Genomic DNA, 17,132 nt, shown 5'->3' on the forward strand with positions numbered 1-17,132 from the left:
GACCCTGAGCTGTCATTCAGTGCCTTCTGGTCTTACCTGTATCCTGTATCTGCGAACCTGTGAATTGTAAGTTGCTGACCCGGATTGTGCCTTGACCTTGCTGTATTTCTCCTGCCCTGACCTTTGCTTGCCTGACCTCTCTCCTGGATGCCCCCTATTGGATTTGACCTGCTGTTGCTGACCTGGCGTGTGACCCAACCATTCTATGCCCGCTGCCTTGTACCTTGCCGTCCTCTCTGTTACCGAACCGGCCCGTCTGACCTTGCTCATCCATCCATCCCGTGCAGTGGAGTCTGCTGACCTCCTCATATCAGACTCTTCCCCGTGGGAGCCCTTGGCGCATACCACTACCACTGACGGACGCACCCAGTAGCCACGACCTGGTCTCAGGGGGCTCCAAGTCCATCCCCACCATCAGGGGCCCTGGTGAACAAGCACCCTGGGACTTAGACTCCGTGCGCTGGGGACGCCTATTCAGTGGAGAGCTAGTGGTACCGCCAGGCGGTCCCTTACAGTACCAGAAGGCCATGACTGAGTCTAGAGGAGGGCCCTCGCCGCTTGAGGAGATCTGCAGGCACCTGTCTAACTTGACACAGGCCGTATCGGCCCTGCAGGACAGATGTCAGCAGATTGAGAATCACTTCCAGACCTGCACTATATCCGTTCCTGCCCCACAGGCCACGGTCCCCGCACCCCCGGCCGTAGCAGCCCCTGTGCCGGTGTCTGGGGCATCCGCCCCACTCCCGGCGGCCGAACCCCGAGTACCCTTACCGGAACGTTTTCACGGGGACCGCACACGCTTCAGGTCGTTCCGTGAGTCCTGTCTTCTCTATTTTGAGTTGCAACCACGAACCTTTGTGACTGAATCCGTGAAGGTGGGGTTCGTCATCTCCCTCCTGCAGGGTGAACCCCAAGACTGGGCCCACCGACTACGGGGAAAAAATGACCCTCACCTTAGTGCGGTTGACAATTTTTTTGACGCAATGGCCATCCTATACGATGACCCACAGCGGGCAGCTTCTGCTGACGCTACTTTGTACACGCTCCGGCAAGGCCGCCGAGCGGCGGAGGAGTACACGTCTGAATTTAGGCGCTGGATGGGGGACACACGCTGGAACGAGTTTGCTCTCCTGCATCAGTTCCGTATAGGCCTATCAGAAGGCCTGAAAGATGAGCTCGCCCGGGTGGAGGTGCCTGAGACTTTAGAGGACTTAATTGCACTGACTATCAAGATTGACCGTAGACTGCGGGAACGCAGGTTTGAGAGGTCCGGCCAGGGTCATGGAAATCCCTGGGGGTCATTTCAGGGTCCCAGTCAAGCACCTAGGCCAAACATCCAGAACCGGCCACCTGGAGATATCCCTGAACCTATGCAACTCGGCCTGGCACGGCCTAAACTATCTCCAGAGGAGCACCAGCGCAGACGATCCCAGAACCTGTGCCTTTACTGTGGTGAAGCTGGTCATATGGTACGATCCTGCCCGCAGAAACTGAGTAAGTGCACCTCTTCTTCCTTGTCCATTGACAATGTTAGTCCATCCCAATACTTAGTGGTGCTCCTTTCCTTTCAGCTTCCGGAAAGGACCGTGGAAGTATCGGCCATAGTTGATTCGGGGGCATGCAGCTGTTTCTTGGACATTAATTTTGCTCACCAGCAGGGTATTCCTCTCCAATTGAAACAGAAGGGGTTCAATATTTATTTGGCCGACGGTTCTCGGATAAAATCAGGGGTAGTGAACCAGGAAACCCCCTCCATCGCAACTGTCATTGCCGGCCAGCACCAGGAACTGCTCCGCCTGGATGCTATAGCTTCACCCCTCTTCCCAGTCATTTTGGGGCTCCCATGGTTACGGCCCATAACCCCCAAATTGACTGGGAGACCGGAGTAATCTCGTTCCCTTCCCCATACTGTCGGGTATACTGCCGCACTTCGGGCCCGGGGGTTCCCTAAATCCTCCTGTGCTCTGGGGGGGAAGCCGAATTAAAACAGGTAATCCCGGCAGCCTACCATGAGTTTCTAGATGTGTTCAGCAAGCGGGGAGCCGATACTCTACCCCCCCACCGCCCTTATGACTGTCCCGTTGACCTGTTACCCGGTTCAGAAATTCCTTTTGGGCGAATCTTCCCCCTTTCAGAGCTCGAATTGGGGGCCCTGAGGGAATATATCGAGGACAGCCTCCAGAAGGGGTTCATCCGCCCCTCCACTTCACCGGCGGGGGCGGGTATTTTCTTTGTTGAAAAAAAGGACAAAACCTTAAGGCCATGTATCGATTACAGGGAGTTGAACAGGGTCACGATAAAGAACCGTTACCCACTGCCGTTAGTACCGGAGTTATTCCAAAGTTTAAAAACAGCAGTGGTTTTTACAAAGCTGGATTTGAGGGGAGCATACAACTTGGTTCGCATAAGGGAGGGGGACGAGTGGAAGACGGCCTTCCGCACCCGCTTCGGTCACTTTGAATATTTGGTCATGCCGTTCGGGTTGTGCAATGATCCGGCCACTTTTCAACACTTTGTGAATGATATTTTTAGGGACTTCCTGGATGTCTTTGTTATCGTCTATTTAGACGACATTTTGATTTTCTCCCCTTCTTTGGGGGAACACAGAATACATGTAGCGAGGGTATTGGGGCGATTGCGGCAGCATGGGTTGTACGCCAAGGCAGAGAAATGTTGTTTCGAACAATCCAGCATTACTTTCTTGGGCCTGATTATCTCCACCGCGGGGGTCGCGATGGATCCCCAGAAAGTCGCTGCAATACTGGATTGGCCTGAACCCACGGACAGGAAAGGCGTCCAACGATTTATTGATTTTGCAAATTTTTACCGGAAGTTCATCAAGAACTTCTCGGGTCTGGTCTCCCCCATTACTCAGCTAACCAAGCTGGGAACCCGGTTCAGATGGACACCAGAGGCTCAGGAAGCTTTTGAAGCCTTGAAGAAGCTGTTCACCTCGGCACCCATTTTGGGTCACCCAGACGCCGCCCTGCCCTACATCCTGGAAGTGGATGCATCGGAGAACGCGGTAGGTTCCATCCTCTCCCAGCGGAAAGGCACCAAGGAATTGCTCCATCCTGTAGCATTCTTCTCACGGAAGCTTACCCCAGCGGAGAAGAATTATGATATCGGTGATCGAGAGCTACTGGCGATCAAAACGGCGTTAGAGGAATGGAGGTACCTGCTGGAAGGTGCTGTGCACCCCATATTAATATTTACTGACCACAAAAACCTAGAATACCTGAGACAGGCAAGATGGGCACTATTCTTTTCTAGATTCAACTTCCACATTACGTACCGGCCTGGATCAAAGAACACTAAGCCAGATGCGCTATCACGTATGTACGAGGACGCCAAGGAGATCCCTGTACCCGACACCATCCTGTCCTCAGGTAACTTCTTGGCCCTTCAGTCGGACCTTCGTTCCAAGATAATGGAAGCATCCACAACCGTCTCTACCCCAGCCGGAGGGCTCCTCCAGAACAAGGGGGGACTCCTATGGAGGGAAGATCGGATTGTGGTGCCGGAGGAAGCCCGAACCCTGGTCTTGAGCCATTGCCATGACCACCTGATGGCGGGGCACTTTGGCCCAGAAAAGACCCTGGAACTTCTCCGACGCTCCTTCTGGTGGCCGGACATGGCTAAAGATTGTAAGGGCTATGTAAGGTCCTGTATCACCTGCCAAAAGAACAAGCCATCCAGAAACAAAGTTTGGGGTCTGCTGCGACCCTTACCGATTCCTGAACGGCCTTGGCAAAAGATCTCGTTAGACTTTATAGTCGAGCTTCCGCCATCGCTAGACCACACGGCAATCCTGGTGGTCGTGGACCGCCTGTCCAAGATGGCGCACTTCATCCCGTTCAAGAAAACCCCCTCGGCAGCCGAGACTGCGCGAGTGTTCATTCGTGAGGTAGTAAGGCTGCATGGGGTCCCCGAAGACATTGTCTCGGACCGGGGGGTCCAGTTCACGTCGAGATTTTGGAGAGCATTGTGCAAAGCCCTGGACATCAAATTGTCCCTCTCCTCTGCATTCCACCCTCAAACTAACGGTCAAACCGAAAGGACCAATCAGACCCTGGAGCAATACTTGAGATGCTACACTTCGTTTACTCAAGATGACTGGATGCCACTTCCCCCCTAGCGGAATTCGCGTACAACAACGCCCGTCACTCAGCGACGGGACAGTCCCCGTTCTTTGCCAACTATGGTTTTCACCCCGTCTTCCTCCCGGATTTGGTCTCGGAATGCCCAGTACCAGCGACGCAAGATGTAGTAACGTTTTTCTCCACGAACAATAAGAAGCTTCAAGAGGCCATCAGCCGAGCCCAGGAAGACTACAGGAAGGCATTCAACAGGAAACGGAGGGGAGATCTGGTGCTGCCTAGCGACGTCCAATTTAAAGATGCTTTGCCCGTCAAAGAAATTGGGACCCAAGTTTATAGGCCCCTTCTGCATTAAACGGATGGTCAACGAAGTGGCCTACGAACTCGTCCTTCCTGACACACTCAAAATTCACCCAGTCTTCCATGTGTCCCTGCTGAAGCCAGTGATCCCAGATGCCTTCCCTGACCGAGAATCGAGACCCCCGGAAGCCATAACGGTCGAGGGAGAAGAAGAATTCGAGATGGAATCAATCCTAAAGTGCCAAAGGAGGGGGGGCCAGGCCCAATTCCTAATCAAATGGAAGGGCTATGGCCCTGAGGACAATTCTTGGGAACCAGCCCAGAATGTCCATGCACCTAGACTTGTCCGGAGGTTCTTTCGCGATCACCCGTGGTGGAGAGATCGGGTGGGCATCCGGAGGTTGCCCGTAGGGGGGGGGGCAATGTCAGGGATCCCCTCGATCCCCGCCGCGATGGTCCCGGCGCAGGCGCAGTGTGCCGCCCTGTGCAGGGACTCGAGCACTAGGTCCGGGCCGGCCGCGGCGTTCGAGTTCGCGCATGTGCAGTAGAAGCCGCGGCCGCCCGCTGGGCACCAATGGCAGCGCAGGGCGGGATATTTAAATGACCCTGAGCTGTCATTCAGTGCCTTCTGGTCTTACCTGTATCCTGTATCTGCGAACCTGTGAATTGTAAGTTGCTGACCCGGATTGTGCCTTGACCTTGCTGTATTTCTCCTGCCCTGACCTTTGCTTGCCTGACCTCTCTCCTGGATGCCCCCTATTGGATTTGACCTGCTGTTGCTGACCTGGCGTGTGACCCGACCATTCTATGCCCGCTGCCTTGTACCTTGCCGTCCTCTCTGTTACCGACCCGGCCCGTCTGACCTTGCTCATCCATCCATCCCGTGCAGTGGGGTCTGCTGACCTCCTCATATCAGACTCTTCCCCGTGGGTGCCCTTGGCGCATACCACTACCACTGACGGACGCACCCAGTAGCCACGACCTGGTCTCAGGGGGCTCCAAGTCCATCCCCACCATCAAGGGCCCTGGTGAACAAGCACCCTGGGACTTAGACTCCGTGCGCTGGGGACGCCTATTCAGTGGAGAGCTAGTGGTAACGCCAGGCGGTCCCTTACAGTGGGTTTCTGTTTGCACTGATATTTGTAGGTTTCAAAAAATTATCAAGAGTACCTGACTATGCCCACCTTTTCGACCACTTCCTCCATTCTTAGAAGCCATATTATAGCTTCTATGAATGAAACACGATCTATGAATGGACAACGGGCAGATGATTGAAACGTCTGCCCCTCTATTCATAAATTGTGTTTCATTCATAGAAGCAATAGTACAGCATAATCTGATGCTCTGGATAAGTGCCTGTCACACCTCCTCCACACCAGAAGATTACAGCAGGGTGAGTAAGGGATCGATGGAGGAGGATTGCAGCTAATTGAAGAGCCAGCAGCACAAGGGACACATCCTACTGGCTGTGAGTAATGCCATTGCGCCATTTTTAAAACTTTTTAAAACAAACGTATGCTTAAAAGTGGTTCCAATGGCAAAACAATTTGCATTCTCTGCATTAAAAACCCCAAAACTTCAACTTGCCCCCCCCCCCGATCCAGTACTGTCTTCACCAGAGGATCTGCTCTGCTCTCTTCCTGCATTCACAGGCTGTACTAAGAGCAGCTGGAGCCACTGGCAGTCAAATCCTGTGAAGCAGAAGTGGGGTGCAGAGTCAAGTCATTGCCTGACTCAGGAGCACACCCACATGAGCACTCCCTCTACAATCAGCTTGCCATGGGGGCACTCGGAGAAGAGGAGGAACAGACAGCGCCATTGGGGGTCCCCAGAAGAAGGCACACGAGACCACTCTGTGCAACACAATTGAACAGGGCAGATAACTATAACATGTTTATTTTAAATAATATATAAATATTTTTCTAATCATTTTGAGAAAAAAAACCCAGAAGATTTGTAGTATCCTAAGCACAAAAAATATGGTACATCGTACTACAAATAGAGATAGAGTGAAAAATCCTATTTTTCTTTCTTCTGCTAGAGCAGAGCACTTCTGGGTTCACAACAAATGGATCTTCACAAGTTCTGCACCAATCACCTTCCTAAAGGTCCCGACCTTCCCTGGCCTTCCTTTTACATAAAATTGTGATCCTGAGTAATGCTTGAATTATCATTAAGGAGGTTAAAGCCAAGTTTACATCATGTGTTGCAGAAATCGGCCTTAAAGTGGAATTTCACTCTCTCCATTAACATTGACTATTTTTATGCTGCTAATATTAGTAAACATATAGCAAAGTTTTAAACTTTTTATTTCTTTGGTTACTTCCTGGTTTCCTTGCCTAGGCAAAGGAGGGCCCAGGTCAGGAGTCCCACTAGGGATGGAGGGGCTTTCTTAGCTACACACACTATCTTGCCTGAGCTAAGGGCAGATGGCTTCCAGATTCCAGGAAGTAAATTTATCTGTCCTTACTTAAGATGGCTGCGGCCATAAATGCTAGAGGAGTGATTTCTCAGCAAAATAAAGTATGGAGACATGGATGAGTGGCAGAGCTTGCTTTGAATATTACAGATGAATGCAATAATGTTTTTGGTTTATAGTGCTTAGATGCAGTGTACCTGGAAAAGGAAAAGTGTGTATTATCCATAAAAGTTTATATAAACAATAAGAATTAAATTTTCTTATTTCCTCCCTTTTGGCCTGTTAAAGATACTATTGACAGCATTGTTCTCTGTTTGATAGGTGCAAAACCTACCCGTTGATTTTGCCATAAATAAGCTGATAACTTGTGCAATTGGCCTCTGCTGACCTTTATCAGTTAGCATAAGTACCAGCTCTCATTGTGGAATATTATTATTATTATTATGTCAGGTACTTATAGAGCGCCGTCAATTTACGCAGCGCTGTACATATATATTGTATATTCACATCAGTCCCTAACCCTCAAGGGGCATACAATCTAAAGTGTACAGAACATTACCCCCCATATTGTGGAAATGAGGAGTGGGAGGAAAGGCGAAAGTGTTCCGTAATCTTAACACACTTCCTCTACTAAGGTGGAAATCCTGCTCCCCTACACAAGCAGAATGGCGAGAGGGTGTTGTTACCCTAGGAAGTGTCCTAGGGCAGGATCACTAGGTGATCAATGGGAAGAAATAGAAAGGAAAATAATAGAAATTAAAGAAAAAAATCTAAAAAAAAATGAATGAGGCTACCATATCTATGGACTGGTAAGCTGCAAAATCGTTTTTCGTTCTTCGGTTTAGATGTGCTTCAAGACATTTTTGCCCTGTTCATGTCTGTTCCTTTCCTTACATGATGTAACTTAATATTTGCAATGCACCTGGTCTATTCACCCTTGTTCTCAATTACAGAACCAAGAAAATAAACTCTCCATACATATCTTTACATCTTCAACCTTAAAGCAGACCTTGCAGTAAACAGCAAGGTTCACATAATATATCCAGACCTCCTCCTTCATAATAATTTGCTGCATAAAAGGTAACAAAAAGTGGTAAAAAAATCTAAATGTACTTATCTTGCCCCCAGCTTCCACACAGCAGAGGGTGACATCACAATCCTTCTGCTGAGATCCCAGGGAATGGTATCACAAATCTTGTGAGCCTATGTTCCAGTACAGTGCAGGAGTATCTTCTTGAGAGATTTTTCATACTCAGCATTAAATATATTTACTAGCTTTTTTTTTTTTCTTTCAATCAGCAATTTCTAATGGGGATGGGGGCAATAATGTATTTAGTGGACACACTTTTTAGTGCAAGGTCCACATGAGTGGGTCAACCAGCGGGCTGAACAGAAAAAAAATGATCTGATTCTCCCATCCACACATTTGAGGTGGATGGGAGAATCACTTGCTCTGTGCTATTATGTTCTGACTAGGGAGACTTACCTGACATCAGAATACAATGATTATTGCTGCTGGTTATAGCTGGTGGCACTGATCGATTAGGGAAAAACCCAACAGGCTGGTTGTACAGTTTCTAGAACACGTTCTTACAACCAATGTGCCCATCATGGATGGAAATTTAGGTGGGGCCTACTGAACCAGATGAATTTTGATCCATGTATGGCCAGCTTTACAGACTAAAGCAGGCCATAGATTATGCAATTTTGCAACCATGAGCTGCAGGAAATAAAATTGCTGGATTCCCCCTTCAACACTGACTGAATCCCTCCCAAGGAGCTATTGTTTTCTCCCAACGAGGGGATGTGGGGAGCTGTCCCTGCTGGCAGAGTACAATGATTATTGCTGGAGGCTATAGTCACTGGCAATAATCTCATGCTAAAAATCATACATGCTGGTTGTACCCAAGTCACTTGATGAATTAACTGGGGCACAATCAGTCTGCTCATAGATGGATCGAATGGTGCGTGCATGCGACACTGGCGCATGCTCGCTCTTGAGCATCCATAAGACATACCACACAGCGGGGGGATGTGGGGAGCTGTCCTACTGGGAGAGTACAATGATTACTGCTAGAGGCTATAGTCACTGGCAATAATCGCATGCTAAAAATATGATATGCTGGTTGTACCCAAGTCACTTGATGGATTAACTGGGGCACAATCAGTCTGCTCATAGATGGATCGAATGTTGCGTGTGTGCGTGTGACACTGGTGCATGCTCGCTCCCGAGCCCCGCTCTATGCATCCATAAGACATACCACACCCCCTGCTCTCTTTTTGGCTCACTGGGTGTGATTGACAGCAATGGGAGCCAGTAGCTCCCGTTGCTGTGTCCCAGCAAATAAAGAGAGAGGGAAAACTGGGACAGTCAAGGCTCCCGTGCACATCGCTGGATTGAAAGGGGGCTCAGGTGAGTATTGGGGGGGCTGTGAGGGAGCAGCACACAGAAGGTTTTTTTTTTACCTTCATGCATAGAATGTTTGGAGCTAAAAAACCTTCAGCCTTTACAACCACTTTTATACTGCTTTAGGATTTGGCTACTTTGGTACAATTATATTCATTGCTATAATGTGCAGATCCAGTTTCTTTAAATACACTAATCTTCAATGACTTTACAACATATCTGTGTAGTTGGTAATTTTTTTTTTCTGTTGCGAAAAGGAATGAGATGGGTTGCCTCAGAGGTAAAACTATACTTGCAAATCTTGCTAAAAAATCTAGTAAAAATACTCTCATGGAATTCTTTCATTAATTCACGTTACGAATTTAGCCAGAAGCCTGGTTGTATCATATGAACAATTGTTCTCATGTTATTCTTGCTCCTTTTTGTTTTGTGTAAGCATATGTGATCCATCCTTTTACTGCTCACTTTCTGGAAGCCTGGTGTCAACTGTCAAGTGGTTAAAAACCACAAGAAGTACAGTGCCTTCAGGCATCCTGATAACTATCACTGCAAGGTGATTGATCTTGTTTATTAGCTAATGACAGCAATACTACACTCCTGCCAAAACATTCCTTGGGGGTCATGTGTTTTCTGTGACTAATGGGTGTTTGTTTCAGTAGTTTGTGTTCTCCATGACTTGTTTTAAATTATAATTGTAAGGTACCAGCGGAAACAGAAAAAGCTTTTATATTGAGTTTTTACTGCTACTTTTTTGGGAAAAGTATTAATTATTTACGTTAGGAGGCCACTACACACCCTAATTTCCTTTCTACCTATTTCTACCATTCATGCCTATTGGGACCATTTCACATGAGCATTCTGTCTGCATCCATCTGTCTATTTTGCTGATGGAAGGGCAATACATTTCTAGAGTCAAGTGGATGTGAACAGACGCACATCTATTAAAGAGTATGTAAACTCAATATTTCATATTCCTGATATGTGCCTGCTGTACCATATACTTGTATGAAAAATGATCCCGTTCTCTTTGGATTGCTTCCTTTGTGTGAAATACCAGGTGTTCCTGCCAGTCCCTCTCCTTCCCTAACAAAAAAAAAAACTGACCATACTAGGCATGAGAGCACAGCGTGGTTAGTACCAGTCTGTACACCGTCCAGCTACCATAATTTACAGTCTATACCTTCTGCCTGTGCAAAAACAGCAGAAGTTTTGGCACGGGGCTAAGATCCCAATGTGTTTCAGGCATAAAACATAGACATTGAAAAATTGTATGCTGATGTAAACTGAACTGAACTTGAAAGGATTCTGTTTATATCCATTTTTTAAATCAATTTTTGTAACAGAACTGATGACGTGTGAAAGGACTCTTAAGCTGGCCATACATTGTACAATTTTCTTGTACAATGTCTACACAATCTCCTTTAGATTTATCTTCATAAATGTAGTATAAGGGCCTGCCTGATTGGATACAAATTGAAAGGGTTGTTCAGGTTTGACCTCATATTAGATGGTGTTTGGTAAATCTAAAGAAAAATTGTACACTAAGATTGTATGATGTACGGCCAGCTTTTCATTTATCAAGGCTGAACTCCAGCAAACAGTTCTACATACATAGAGGAAATACAACCACAGGAAAGGGTGTATTTTGGAGTTGATACGCAAGTGGGATTGTAGTTCCTACACATGTTGTAAATGGGAGATGTCGAGGTGATATCAAGGCAGCCAAAATGATAGCTGACAAATTTTATGAACCAGAATTGCAGTCCTGAATTGTGGGTAATTCTATTTATTGTAGCAATTAACTGCAGTCAATATTTCTTCACATCACTGTAGTGACTAACCTGCATACTCCTTTAATGCCTAAAGCTGGCCATACAAGGCTTCATTATTTCCTTTAGCCAGGGGGCTGAACAGAAGGGCTGAGCCGATTCCCCCATCCACGCATTAAGGTGGATGTAGGAATACCTACATTTAGGTGCATTCAATGTAACTGTTTAAAGAAAACAAGGTGGGATTTATCAAAACTGGAGCACACACAATCTGGACCACTGACGCACAGCATCAAATTAGCTTCTATTTTCAGCTTGCATAGTTAAGCAAGCCATCAAAAAAACAAAAGTTCTGATGATCAAAAAAGGAAAATAGCTCATACAATTATGTCATCAATTGTTTCGAATTTCTCAAAAAAAAACCCAGCATGTTGGATCAGGCATTTTTTATTGCGGCATGAAAATCATGTGTCACAGTTGGCACACTAATGAACGAACGATTCGATGATCAACACACATTTTGTTCATTTTTTGACTCGTCTATGGCCTGTATAAAGCTTTGAAAATAAAAGCTAGGTGCTGACTGTTTGCCATGCACAGCTACTTCAGATTTGTGTGTCCAGGGGCAGGTAAGAAACTCTGAACATGTCTAAACACATGAAAACGCACATAAACACGCCTAAACACAAGTAAATTTAAACACAGGAGAATGTGGTCTTGGAAGCGAAAAGTTTGTCTAGTCCCCATGCAAATGGACATCAAAATACATGCATTCAGATGCAATTAGAGGCAATCTGTAAACACATCTGGAAGCATGTAATTCACACCTAAATGTTCAGCAGAGTCTAACTTCATTCAGTCTAGCTTTGTTTACACAAGCAAGAAATATCTACTTTCTGGGGCCATTTAGCCTGGTTTTCTGCAGCTAAAATATCTAACTGGAAGTACATTTAGATACAGGGAAATGAATCTGGGAGGTAAAAAGTTTATATATCCCAGATCAACTTCTCCTGCTAAACACAGATGGCCCATGTGCATAAGGTCTAAGGCCCCATGCACACTGGGCGTTTTGCCCCGCTGCAAGAGGCTCAGGCATTTAGTGGCAACTGGAGTGCACATGTGGACCATCCACTTCCACTGGCTGCAGCCTGAGAGTCTGAGAGCTGCTTCTGTTAGATAGGTGTGGGTGCTGCACTCCATGGTGCTTCCATTTGGGGAAATAAGTGCCTAGAGAGGCTTATGCTCAAAACGCAGACTGCATGTGTTCCAGGAATTCAGCCCTGGGCACATGTTTCCCGAAACATTCATGCCGCTAAGTGTACTGCCCAGCCACAGAGGCTGTCAGTCTCTCATAGTGTTTGACAGGCTGTCGCCAGTAGGGCAGGATGGTGTGCCTGTGACATCCAGCTGAAGCTACTGTAAATATTGGAGCCCCATGCACCCAGACTGAATACCCAGTGTGCATGAAGTCCATACTTGCCAAAATATTTCAATATACTTTTCCAGGGACACCTTTTCTGCTATGTATTCAGCAAGCCATTGTAGACAGAAAATGTACTTTAATTAGGGGCGGGTCATTCACTTAAATGAGCACGGTTCTACAATTTCACTTTAAAATACTGCTACAGGGCGGCATGGTGCGCAAAATCACGTATACATTTTGCGCACCCTACCCGCACCACTCTGCCGCGGCTGTCAATCACCGGGTCCCGGACAATGATTACTCGCTGGCGCCCTTTGATCGCCGAGCATCTCCGACAGGGAAGGAAAACTGTAAACAAAACAGTTCTCCTCCCTGCCAGCTTGTGCACACTGCTTTTGATGGCTGTGAATGGGGAACACAGCTTATAGTAAAACAGCACACAGCACACATTACACAGTTAATCCTTTGATCGCCCCTTGTGTTAACCCCTTCCTGCCCAGTGCTATTAGTAATGTGTCAGTTGTTTTTTTTTAGCACTGATCACTGTATTGGTGTCACTGGGGATGTCAGTGACACCAAGTCAGTTCCCCCCAGTGTCAGAATGCCCGCTGCAGTCCCGCTATAAGTTGCTGATTTTTACTAGTAAAAATATAAATAAATCCCAGTATATATACCGTCTTTTGCAAACGCTATAACTTTCACATAAACCAATTAATTTACATGTATTGGGATTTTTTTTTAGTAAAGACGTAGCAGAATACATTTTGGCTTAAATTTATGACGAAATTTGATTTTTAAAATTTTTTACAGGACATGTTTAATAGCAAAAAGTTAAAAATATTGTTTTTTTCTCAAAATTGTCGGTCTTTTTCTTATAGTGAAAAAAATAAAAACCGTACAGGTGATCAAATACCACCAAAAGAAAGTTCAATCCGTGGGTAAAAAAGGAGATAAATTAAATTTGAGTGCAGTGTGGCATGAACGCGCAATTGTCAGTTAAAGTAATGCAGCGCCGTAACGCAGAAAATGGCCTGGTTAGGAAGAGGGGTAAATCCTCTGTAGGGCAAGTGGTTAAAGACAGCATGGGGGTCAGGGTGGTAAGTGACACAGAGTGCAAAGATCAATAGTAAGTGACACAGAGTGCAGAGGTTCAATAGTAAGTGACATGGACTGCACAGGTTCAGTCATAAGTGACACAGAGTATAGAGGTTCAGTAGTAAGTGGTGCAGAGTGCAGAGGTTCAGTAGTAAGTAGTGCAGAGTGCAGAGGTTCAGTAGAAAGAGGTGCAGAGTATAGAGGTTCAGTAGTAAATGAGATGGAGTACAGAGGTTCAATAGTAAGTGATGCAGAGTATAGAGGTTCAGTAGTAAGTGAGATGGAGTACAGAGGTTCAGTAGTAAGTGACGCAAAGTACAGAGATTCAGTAGTAAGTGATACAGAGTTCAGAGATGCAGTAGTAAGTGATGCAGAGTACAGAGATTCAGTAGTAAGTAACACAGAGTATAGAGGTTCAGTAGTAAGTGAGGAGTACAGAGGTTCAGTAGTAAGTGACGCAGATTACAGAGATTCAGTAGTAAGTGATACAGAGTACACAGATTCAGTAGTAAGTGATACAGAGTACAGAGATTCAGTAGTAAGTGACGCAGAGTGCATAGGTTCAGTAGTAAGTGACGTAGAGTTCAGAGATTCAGTAGTAAGTGATGCAGAGTACAGAGATTCAGTAGTAAGTAACACAGAGTATAGAGGTTCAGTAGTAAGTGAGAAGGAGTACAGAGGTTCAGTAGTAAGTGGCGCAGATTACAGAGATTTAGTAGTAAGTGATACAGAGTACAGAGATTCAGTAGTAAGTGACGCAGAGTGCATAGGTTCAGTAGTAAGTGACGTAGAGTACAGAGATTCAGTAGTAAGTGATGCAGAGTACACAGATTCAGTAGTACGTGACTGACAGTTCATATCTTAAAAAAGTGGAGCTAATTAAAGTGAGAATAAACTGTCTTTTTTTGCTTTGTACCTACAGGTAGATACTGTAAATATCTCCTAAAAGTGCAATGTTTAGGAGATATTTACCTGTATAGCCACCGGTGACATCACTCTGAAGGAATGGCATACCCGAGTCATTCCTTCAGAGCGCTGTGCCATAAACAGTGACTCCCGTGCACAAGTGTGGGAGTGATGTCATCGTGGCTTGCCCATTCAAATGGCTGGAGCCAGTGAACCTGGAAGGAAGAGCAGGTGAAGATGGGTTCCCTGTCAGTGGTGATAGGGCGCCACTGGAAGGATCAGTTTCACAGTTAAGTATGTGGTGCACACTAGTACAATGTGGCTTTAGCCTGCGTGGGGATCACTTTTTTATTGTTTTAAGCAGTGGTTTACTACTGTTTTAAGACCAATTCTATTTTGACATACAGAGAGAGACCTTACACAGAGAGGGACATGGCAAAGAGAGGGACATGGCGCAAAGAGAGACCTGGCGCAGAGAGAGACCTGGTGCAGAGAGGGACCTGCCACAGAGAGGGTCATGGCTCAGAGAGGAACCTGGCACAGAGAGAGACCTGGCACAGAGAGGGACCTGGCGCAGAGAGGGACCTGGCGCAGAGAGGGACCTGGCACAGAGAGGTACCTGGCGCAGAGAGATTTTGTGAAAGTGTCTTGCATGTTTTCTAAAAGTGGCGCAGTGTGCACCAAATTCAAGTGCAAGATCTAAACAACTACATGAATTTGGTGCACACTGTGCCTCTTTTAAAACAGACACTCACAAAATCTCTCTATGAATTCTAGATCCAGTATACAGGATCTCTATCTACATGTACCTACGTACATGTACATGATTGGCTTCAAATGGTTATACCGGGCGGATATACCTGCAGCTGTATGCCATAACTACAGTTTTTTTGTTTCAGCTGGTGATGCTGTTTCATCTAAAGGCAATCCAATGGCTACTTCCCCCTCCCACTGATGCTTCTTCGGGATCTCCCATGCGATCAGGATGCCTGGAATCTGATCCGGCAGTGCTGCCGAGTGCTCATAGAGTTGGCCAGGGACCTGCTGGTATTCGGCCCTCTCTATGGTCTAGAGCAGGGGTCTCAAAAACTGCAGCCCAAGGTGGCTAGCCTTTATCTGGCCCTTGGGCCACTATTCCTTCCACTGACACCAGTGATGGGATACTATTTCTCCCACTGACACCAATGATGGGCCACTATTCCTTCTAATAACACCAATGATGGGCCACTATTCCCTCTACTAACACTAACGATGGAGCACTAAGCTTCCCTCTGACACCAATGATGAGGCACTATTCCTTCTACTGACACCAATTCCTTCTATTGATATCAATGATGGGATACTATTCCTCCCACTAACACCAATGATGAACCACTATTCCTCCCACTGATACCAATGATGGGCCACTATTCCTTCCACTGACACCAATGATGGGACACTATTCCTCCCACTGATACCAATGATGGGGCATTATTTCTCCCACTAATACCAACGATGAGCCACTATTCCTCCCACTGACATCTATGAAGGGGCACTACTTCTTCCACTAATTCCAATGATGGGACACTATTCCTTCCACTGATCCCAATGATGGGACATTATTCTTCCCACTGACGCCAATAATGGAGCACCCTTCCTCCCACTGACAACAATGATGAGACACTATTCATTCTGCTGACACCAATGATGAGACACTATTCCTCCCACTGACACCAATGATGGGCCACTATTCCTCCCACTGACACCAATGATGGGCCACTATTCCTCCCACTGACACCAATGATGGGCCACTATTCCTCCCACTGACACCAATGATGGGCCACTATTCCTCCCACTGACACCAATAATGGGGCACTATTCCTCCTCCTTTTGACTACAAACCCTGTGGCCATGTTTATTCTCACTGATGCTGGGCACAGGACATTTTCTACCTCCACTGGCCAAAATCCGGCCCCCCTAAAGTCTGAAGGACAGTATACTGGCCCTTTGTTTGAAAAGTTTGGAGACCTCTGGTCTAGAGACTCGAAGTGACGTCACTTCTGGCTAGGCAGAAGGCCACTGCCTTTTTTTTGGAAAACATGAGATGAATGTTTTGTTTTTTTTTATCTCATGCTTTCCAGGGTAGAGGGATCCCCAAATGTCTACATAAAGAGGACCTGTCATTGCTTATTTCTATCACAAGGAATGTTTACATTTCTTGTGATATGAAGAAAAGTGATAAAAAAGGGACAGTGCAAAAATTTTAAATAAAATAAATAATACATTTTTCAAGCGCCCCCATCCCTTCTTACCTGTGCGCAGAAGCGAATGCATACATAGGTCACACACACATATGTAAACAGTGTTCACACAACACACGTGAAGTATCGCTGCAAACGTTATAGCGAGAGCGATAATTCTAGCACTAGACCTCTGTAGCTCCAAGCTGGTACCTGCAAAAATCATTTTAAAGCATTGCCTATGGAGATTCGTAAGTATCGTAGTTTGTTGCCATTCCACAAGCTCGTGCAATTTTAACCACCTTCCGCCCGCCATATAGTAATATGACGGACGCAAGGCGGTTCTCCCGTTCTGGGAGGACGTCATATGACGTCCTCCCATTCTAACCGCGCAGCACGGCTTTGGGAGAGCGCAGTGCGGCAATTGGTGGTGTTCTGTGTCCCTCAGACACAGCAGATCACCGATCCACGGAAAGAGCTAAAGATGTCGACTC

The sequence above is a fragment of the Staurois parvus genome, unplaced genomic scaffold (genome assembly GCF_062004578.1).
Source record: "Staurois parvus isolate SC_StPar_1 unplaced genomic scaffold, SC_StPar_1.0 ptg000437l, whole genome shotgun sequence".
Taxonomy (NCBI): domain Eukaryota; kingdom Metazoa; phylum Chordata; class Amphibia; order Anura; family Ranidae; genus Staurois; species Staurois parvus.